The sequence below is a fragment of the Hemicordylus capensis genome, chromosome 2, assembly GCF_027244095.1.
Source record: "Hemicordylus capensis ecotype Gifberg chromosome 2, rHemCap1.1.pri, whole genome shotgun sequence".
Taxonomy (NCBI): Eukaryota; Metazoa; Chordata; class Lepidosauria; order Squamata; family Cordylidae; genus Hemicordylus; species Hemicordylus capensis.
Genome location: NC_069658.1, coordinates 176,749,415 through 176,758,929, shown reverse-complemented (window position 1 = coordinate 176,758,929; position 9,515 = coordinate 176,749,415). Strand labels below are relative to the sequence as shown.

Genomic DNA, 9,515 nt, shown 5'->3' with positions numbered 1-9,515 from the left:
CCAGGAAAACAATGGGCCAGGATAGACTAAAAAGGATGTTGGGGCCCCCAGGATGTGTGGAGGCCTTGGAGTTCACCCAGAAATCCAGGGGTAAGAGTGCCTCTGAATGTTCCCTCTGATCTTTTTCATCTGTGCGCGGAATGAGTTTTGTTCTGAGTGGAAGAATCAAGGCAGTGTGCGCCTGATCAGCACACAAAAGTGGAATCCTTTTCCCCAGCCCCCAGTCCAAGAAGACACGTAGACTTAGTATGGGTAAAAGGGCCACAACTTTATTAACTGTAACAAAAGACATGGCGGACTGGAAAACCAGGTGATTAATCACCCTTAGAGAACAGTGCGGGCCAAGAGGACCGGGTTAGAACTCTGACGTCCTACCTAGCACCTTACTGGGCGACACACCCTGGCTCGGAAAACCCTCAAATTACCACCCCGCCCGCACTGTTATTGCCATTGTGACCGGCCTAACTCTAACTACACACCTGGAACACAGAACGGAGTAGGCGAAAAAAAACCCAACAGTGGCCAATGCGTTGGGAGCCAAAAATTCCTACTCGGCCCCATTGGGCGACCAGTCGCTAGACCCGCTCTGTACCAGGGAGGGAGGGAGGGGAATGCCTGGCCCAAACTGAGGAGAACGGGGCGGGGATCATCCCGGCCGAAACCCCACCCCCTAACCCAAAGGGCCAATCGGCCCGCTTCTTGGGCCTCGTGCAGAGCGGGGCTGGGACAAACTCCCTCCCCTCTGCACGAGGCCAAGTGGAGGGGGATTTCTGTAGTCCTGAACACGTAATGTAGGTTCTCTCTCGGTCCATTGCTACTGTCATCAGAGTCATGAGGAGGATGCAGTCCACCGAAGGATTCGTAGAAGCCAGCCTTGAGAGCGTCTCTGCTGTTCTCCAGCCTTTTCAGCTCCCCTTCCATCTCTGGGCTTGGGTCTGTTCAGCTCAGTATGGGGACAGAATCAGAACAGAAAGAGAGAAGGTGCTTAATATACGGCTGTTCAAGTCTGCATCAGTTGTGTTGGACATGGCCTGAGATGGGCCACGTTGGAGGATGTCGGGGATCAGCCAATCCCGACGTTGGGAAGCCTACATTGAGTCAGAGTTCCCCAACACCATCCGGGATTTCCCGAACCATTTTAGAGCTCCATGTGGTGGTGGGGCTCCACATTTTGTCACTGATTGGGGCTGGGGGTCTGCGGGGGGGATGGTTCCATTTGCCCAAATGCCTGCTCACCCATGCATCTTTTATGTAAGATATTTCTTACTTTTTGCCTTTATTTCACTTACCATTTGAAAAAGAAGGCAGAAGATTACCTCAGTTTCACATCACTCCCCCAGCGATTCTCTGATGTTACGTCACTTTTCTTCTGCATTCACTCTGACAGTACAATTTCCAGGTTACTTTTATATATATATATTTTTAAAAAGAAAGGTCCAAGTCAATTTTAATAAATACACAGTTTCTGGTCATCCTTACATAATTCTGGGCCCATTTCCAGAGTTCCCCAGGTAGCTGTCGCAACACCCCTTCACTAAGTCAATAAAAATGTCAGTGCCGAACTTAAAGGGAAAAAAAATTAGCATCTGGTTTGGAAAAGGCCCAGTACAGATGGGGCATCATCCAACCAGTCAGGCCCAGTTACTCACCCCATCCTCACCAAAGGACTCCTGCCGCCTTTGGTGATCTGCCTTCCTCAACTTAAGCAGGTGCATTCGCCTCCATTCACTCGGGTGTCAATTTCTCAGGCCAGGCGTTCTCGCAATCCGTGTCTGAAGAGTCTTGAATGCTAAAATGCTAAACATCATCTTCAACAAAGACACAACCTTCCAAAAGGCTTTTTGTGTCTGTGCAAGATAGCATGGTTGCCGCCTAGGCTGCAGGCACCTCTCTTGCTGACAAGGCAATCAAACTATATCTTTAGTCCAGACAGTTCTCAAAACCCTTGCATGACAGAACCAATTTAAACATTTGCATGTGAAATGATTCCTTCCATTTTATCAATAGACAGAAAAGCATCAAAACCTTGAGCCCAGCATTCTCAATCAATGCTTTCCTTGAGTAAGGAATAAGGATCCGAGATGGCCATGAGCACACTAAAGAAGAACTCATCTCTTCATGGGTCACACAAGACTTGGGACACAGCGCATATAAAAAACGCAACGTGATCCATTTGATTCAGACTTTATCATGAGCATGAATAAAAGTGGGTGGTCAGTCGATCCAAATTTAACACTACACCCCTGGCTGAAAAATATGTCCACAAGGCCCTGACAGAATTTAAAGACACCAATTGTCTTGCCCAGTTGAGCCATTGGAGATTCCAAGCTCATGGGACTCCAGTCCACTGGCTTAAAGCTGCCCAAACATGGAATTTAAAAAAAAGGGTATCATGCCCAATTCACTCTAAGGGAACCTAGAGATTGTGTGCTCAGTCAAGCTGGGGGATGCAATTTAAAAATCGAGGCCCACACAGGCCCTGATCTTGCCCAATTCCATACAGAATTTAAAAACCCTAGAGGTCTTGCCCAATCAGAATACAATTGTAAAGGTCAAGCTGGGGGATGCAATTTAAAAATCGAGGCCCACACAGGCCCTGATCTTGCCTAATTCCATACAGAATTAAATAACCCTAGAGGTCTTGCCCAATCAGAATACAATTGTAAAGGTCAAGCTGGGGGATGCAATTTAAAAATCGAGGCCCACACAGGCCCTGATCTTGCCCAATTCCATACAGAATTTAAAAACCCTAGAGGTCTTGCCCAATCAGAATACAATTGTAAAGGTCAAGCTGGGGGATGCAATTTAAAAATCGAGGCCCACACAGGCCTTGATCTTGCCCAATTCCATATACAATTTAAAAATCCTAGAGATCTTGCCCAATTCGATCAAGACAGAATTTAAAAACCCTAGAGGTCTTGCCCAATCAGAATGCAAATTTAAATGTCCAGACACACATTGTGGTCCAAACCCTGCCCAATCAGTCTGGGAATATCTCTTGTGCCATAACAGAGGCACCCCAGGATGTGTGCCCTACTGTTCAACATCTCCTGGCATCAATGAAAATGTGTTGCTTTAACTGTCAAAAAGAGAGAATAAACCCAAGGTGGTCTGGAAGCATACTGGGCTATAACAACAACAACAACAACAACAACAACAACAACATGAAGCTGACCTTGTTTCCAGTTGTAGCTGTTCCTCAGAAGTAACTGTAAATGATACAGACATTGTGTTAGGCAATGTTCTGAGTAATTTTTCATTTCACCCTTTGGCCAAAAGCTTGGGGCAATGTACATCCATCTCTTCCTGTGCTCCCCACTCATGATTTAACCTCACCACTGTCTCATAAGGTAGAGAAAGAAGCAAGAGATTGCTCAAGTTTCCCCCATGGACCTTTAGTCTGGGTGAGGTTTGGAAGCCAAGTCCTGATCAGATACTAACGCCTGGCACATCGGTTGGGTTGCTTTGAAAGCTGCAAGGTCAGGGCAAGATGGAAACCCTGAGGGAGGAGGAGACCAGTCATACTGTTCTCCCTGCTCAAACTGGGCCAGGGTTCCAATGCTTACTGTGGCTGGTCAAGGCCTGCTTTGAACAGGGCTGGTGGGCGAGTCTGCTCTGGCTTTGGGGCCAGGAAGAGGAGGAGTCATTTTTTACGGCTTGCTCGGTCCCCACTGCATGGGGTGTGTGCCCCAATTTCATGGTGCCTGGGGAAACTAGAGCCTGGTATTTTGCCACATTTGGAATACTTACAGTGTATCGTTCCGGTCGCCAGATTACCAAAAAAGCGATACTGTCGAACTGAAGACGGTGCAGCAGAAGAGGGAAACCGAAATGATAAAGGGGCTGATCCTGCTCTTCCCAAAGTGGTTCTCCCACTGTAGAGTCTCTTCTCTCCTTCTTCTTAGCTTCTCCCGACCTCTGTAAGAGAGTCATTGAGAAATGTTAGACTGCCTTACATTTATCTACTAATTGGGCATCTGTTATGGAAGAAGCCCAATACAGATGGGCCATCATCCAACCAGTCAGGCCCAGTTACTCACCCCATCCTCACCAAAGGACTCCTGCCGCCTTTGGTGATCTGCCTTCCTCAACTTAAGCAGGTGCATTCGCCTCCATTCACTCGGGTGTCAATTTCTCAGGCCAGGCGTTCTCGCAATCCGTGTCTGAAGAGTCTTGAATGCTAAAATGCTAAACATCATCTTCAACAAAGACACAACCTTCCAAAAGGCTTTTTGTGTCTGTGCAAGATAGCATGGTTGCCGCCTAGGCTGCAGGCACCTCTCTTGCTGACAAGGCAATCAAACTATTTCTTTAGTCCAGACAGTTCTCAAAACCCTTGCATGACAGAACCAATTTAAACATTTGCATGTGAAATGATTCCTTCCATTTTATCAATAGACAGAAAAGCATCAAAACCTTGAGCCCAGCATTCTCAATCAATGCTTTCCTTGAGTAAGGAATAAGGATCCGAGATGGCCATGAGCGCACTAAAGAAGAACTCATCTCTTCATGGGTCACTCAAGACTTGGGACACAGCGCATATAAAACACGCAACGTGATCCATTTGATTCAGACTTTATCATGAGCATGAATAAAAGTGGGTGGTCAGTCGATCCAAATTTAACACTACACCCCTGGCTGAAAAATATGTCCACAAGGCCCTGACAGAATTTAAAGACACCAATTGTCTTGCCCAGTTGAGCCAATGGAGATTCCAAGCTCGTGGGACTCCAGTCCACTGGCTGAAAGCTGCCCAAACATGGAATTTAAAAAAAAGGGTATCATGCCCAATTCACTCTAAGGGAACCTAGAGATTGTGTGCTCAGTCAAGCTGGGGGATGCAATTTAAAAATCGAGGCCCACACAGGCCCTGATCTTGCCCAATTCCATACAGAATTTAAAAACCCTAGAGGTCTTGCCCAATCAGAATACAATTGTAAAGGTCAAGCTGGGGGATGCAATTTAAAAATCGAGGCCCACACAGGCCCTGATCTTGCCCAATTCCATACAGAATTTAAAAACCCTAGAGGTCTTGCCCAATCAGAATACAATTGTAAAGGTCAAGCTGGGGGATGCAATTTAAAAATCGAGGCCCACACAGGCCTTGATCTTGCCCAATTCCAGATACAATTTAAAAATCCTAGAGATCTTGCCCAATTCGATCAAGACAGAATTTAAAAACCCTAGAGGTCTTGCCCAATCAGAATGCAAATTTAAATGTCCAGACACACATTGTGGTCCAAACCCTGCCCAATCAGTCTGGGAATATCTCTTGTGCCATAACAGAGGCACCCCAGGATGTGTGCCCTACTGTTCAACATCTCCTGGCATCAATGAAAATGTGGTGCTTTAACTGTCAAAAAGAGAGAATAAACCCAAGGTGGTCTGGAAGCTTACTGGGCTATAACAACAACAACAACAACAACAACAACAACAACAACAACAACAACAACATGAAGCTGACCTTGTTTCCAGTTGTAGCTGTTCCTCAGAAGTAACTGTAAATGATACAGACATTGTTTTAGGCAATGTTCTGAGTAATTTTTCATTTCACCCTTTGGCCAAAAGCTTGGGGCAATGTACATCCATCTCTTCCTGTGCTCCCCACTCATGATTTAACCTCACCACTGTCTCATAAGGTAGGGAAAGAAGCAAGAGATTGCTCACGTTTCCCCCATGGACCTTTAGTCTGGGTGAGGTTTGGAAGCCAAGTCCTGATCAGATACTAACGCCTGGCACATCGGTTGGGTTGCTTTGAAAGCTGCAAGGTCAGGGCAAGATGGAAACCCTGAGGGAGGAGGAGACCAGTCATACTGTTCTCCCTGCTCAAACTGGGCCAGGGTTCCAATGCTTACTGTGGCTGGTCAAGGCCTGCTTTGAACAGGGCTGGTGGGCGAGTCTGCTCTGGCTTTGGGGCCAGGAAGAGGAGGAGTCATTTTTTACGGCTTGCTCGGTCCCCACTGCATGGGGTGTGTGCCCCAATTTCATGGTGCCTGGGGAAACTAGAGCCTGGTATTTTGCCACATTTGGAATACTTACAGTGTATCGTTCCGGTCGCCAGATTACCAAAAAAGCGATACTGTCGAACTGAAGACGGTGCAGCAGAAGAGGGAAACCGAAATGATAAAGGGGCTGATCCTGCTCTTCCCAAAGTGGTTCTCCCACTGTAGAGTCTCTTCTCTCCTTCTTCTTAGCTTCTCCCGACCTCTGTAAGAGAGTCATTGAGAAATGTTAGACTGCCTTACATTTATCTACTAATTGGGCATCTGTTATGGAAGAAGCCCAATACAGATGGGCCATCATCCAACCAGTCAGGCCCAGTTACTCACCCCAACCTCATCACAGGACTCCCACCGTCTTTGGTGATCTGCCTTCTTCTTGTTAAACAGTGCATTCACCTCCGCTCAATCTTGTGTCAATTTCTCAGGTCAGGCGTTCTCGCAATCCATTTCTGAAGAGTCTTGAGTGCTAAAATGCCAAACATCATCTTCACCAAAGAAACAACTTTCAAACAGAAGTTGGGTTGTTGTTTTTTGTCTTTCTGCAAGATAGCTTGATTTGCACCTATCCTGCAAGAACCTTTCTTGCTGACAAGGCAATCAAATATTTCTTAGTCGAGACAATTCTCAAAACCCTTGCATGACACAAGCAATTTAAACATTTGCATGTGAAATGATTCCTTCCATTTTATCAATAGACATTAAAACATCAAAACCTTAAGCCCAGCATTCAAACTCAATGCTTTCCTTGAGTAAGGAATAAGGATCCGAGATGGCCATGAGTGCACTAAACAAGAAGTCAGTTTAAAAATCCTAGAGATCTTGCCCATTTTGATCAACATAGAATTTAAAAACTCTGGAGGTCTTGCCCAATCAGAATGCAAATTTAAGTCTAGTCTCACATTGAGGGCTGAACCTTGCCCAATCCAGTCTGCAAATATCTCTTTTTACATAACAAAATAGACATAAAATTTATACTAATTTGCCACTAGCAAGCAATTATAGTCTTACCCACCCTTTGGCCAAAAGCCAGTAGATAGCAAGAGATTGGCCCCAATTCCCCCCAGGGAGCTTCAGGCTGAATGAGAATTGGGCCCCAGATCCTCATCTGATCCTTATCTCCTGACACTTTTCTTGGGTTGCTTTGAAAGGCACAGGAGGAGAGGTTGGTAACCCCCAGGGAAGAGGAAGGCCAGAAGGACAGTTATTCCTGCTCAAACAGGGCCAGGGTTCTATCATTGATGGTTGCTGGGTAACAGTTGCTGCTCAATGGCTGCTTTGAACAGGGTTGTTTGTCTTCTAGTGGTAGTTTTCCAGTGCCTGCTCTGCCCCCACAGCATGTGGGGTGTGCCCCATTTCATGGCGCTTTGGGAAATGACCTTTTTGCTTTCTATGGGATTTTAGTTTTGGTTGGCCACTTTGGGGCCTGTGGCAGGGCGCAGATGTTCAAATAAAAGTCAAGTAATGATTAGCCCGGTCTGCTTGGAGAGGCAAGGTCCCCCTGTGGACTGAGCAACGGGGCACCCAGCAAAGCGGTGATGCCCTTTCGGTTAAGCAGGGGGAGAGCATCTGGCCCTGTCCAGCCCCACCACGGCATCCCTCCAGCGGCTCTTGCTGGGGTCTCCCTTCTTTCTGCGTCGACTGTGAGCCCTCTGGGGACAGCAAACCTTACCCCTGTGCAAACTGCTCTGAGAAGAGTTTGCTTTTTGTTGAAAAACAGTATACAGATAATAGTAACATTAAAGAAACAAGAACTGAGGGCCATGGTGCTTTCTATCTTCTCAATAAAGATATATATTTTAAAATAATTATATGTGTTATTACTATTATTATTATTATATTTACACACAATCTACTAGATGTTATTGACTGCATTTGATTCATCATCATCATCATCATCATCATCATCATCATCATCATCGTTGCTACTACTAGTATCCCAGCTAAAAGAGCAAAGAGGCAACTTTTAAAAGTGGTGATTCTCTTATATGTAGCAGGGGGAGAGCAACTGGCCCTATCCATCTCCAGCAAAGCATCCCTCCAGTGACTGTTGCTGGTGTCTATCTTATGTTTCTTTTTTAGATTCTGAGCCCTTTGGGGGACAGGGAGCCATTTTTAAAATTTATTCATATTTATGTAAACTACTTAAGAGGACTTCTGTTGGAAAGTGGTATAGAAATATTATAAGTATCAGCTTTCTTGCTCGTCCCTGTTTTTCCTGCTTGTGCCACTTTCTAGTTCCCAAGTGTTTCCCAATATAGTTTTTACTGGGGAGGGCTAATCCAGTCCTGGGCGAAGCTATAATTAAGCAGATGGACTAATAGCACAGCAGGAAAATGACTAGACTAGGGAGCCAGAGGTTGCCAGTTCCAATCCCCGCTGGTACTATGGGAAAAACCTCTATCGGGCAGCAGTGATATAGGAAGATGCTGAAAGGCATCATCTCACACTGTGCAGGAGATAGCAATGGTCAACCCCTTCTGTATTCTACCAAAGACAACCACAGGGTTCTGTGATCGCCAGGAGTCGAGATTGACTTGATGGCACGCCTCACCTTTTCCAGTGGTTTGCGAGGAATACAGGAAGGTCCTCAATGCTTTGCCTTCTCAGCGGGATGCTGCTGTCCCTCCGTGGCTTCCACAGTCCCTGGCTGCTCTGGCTAGTAGTTTCTTTCCTTGGTCAGCTTGGCTCTTTAGATCCAGGGCGCCACACACCCTGGAAGCTGCCATATACTGAGTCAGACCCTTGGTCCATCTAGCTCCAGATTGTCTCCTTGGACGGGCAGCGGCTTCTCCAAGATTGCAGGCAGGAGCCTCTCTCAGCCCTATCTTGGAGATGCTGCCAGGGAGGGAATCTGGAACCTTCTGCATGCAAGCCTGCAGATGCACTTCCCGGAGCGGCCCCTCCATCCCCTGAGGGGGGAATATCTTACAGGGCTCACATGATGTAGTCTCCCCTTCCGATGTAAACCAGGATGGATCCTGCTTAGCAAAGGGGACCATTCAGGCTTGCTACCAGCTCTCCTCCCCTTCCTCTCCAAGAACCCAAGCCGCCCAGCCGCCTAGGAGCCACCTTGAACCAAGAAGACCTCCAGCTGACAACAAAGCCAGCTAGGAAAAGAGCTCCAGAGGGCCACCTGGGCCCTTCCAGCGTATGGCCACACCCCCCAATGTGATGTCACTCACAGGCATATGTGGCTGGCATGCAGGAGGGCTCCCTGGGGAGACGGGTGCACCTGAGCTCACTGTCCCCTGACTCCAGTGGCAGCAGATGAGTCGGGCAAAAACGGTTGCTTTGGGATCCCCCCCCTTCATGGAAGCCTCTTTACAGGTCTAATTTGGGCTGTTGGTGGTTGTGGTCTTCCAGGCAACACTGCCTCCAGGGTGGTGTCATGGTTAGAGTGTTGGACTAGGACTGGGGAGGCCGGGGCTCTAATCCTCATTCAGCCATGACATTCCCTGGCGGACTCTGGGCCAGTCACGTCTCTCTCAGCCTCGCCCACCTCACAGGCTTGTT

General features: G+C 47.1%; 1 long non-coding RNA gene across 1 annotated transcript; it reads right to left on the bottom strand.

Annotated features, from left to right (window-relative positions):
* Positions 1 to 2,682: 2,682 nt before the first annotated feature.
* LOC128346534 (uncharacterized) lies at positions 2,683 to 7,600 on the bottom strand. The gene is made up of 6 exons (XR_008317029.1): positions 7,015 to 7,600; positions 6,330 to 6,468; positions 6,040 to 6,207; positions 4,041 to 5,498; positions 3,751 to 3,918; positions 2,683 to 3,209 (listed from the first exon to the last, which is right to left on the bottom strand). It is a non-coding gene; the product is annotated as an uncharacterized LOC128346534 (long non-coding RNA).
* Between the last annotated feature and the right edge of the window lie 1,915 nt (positions 7,601 to 9,515).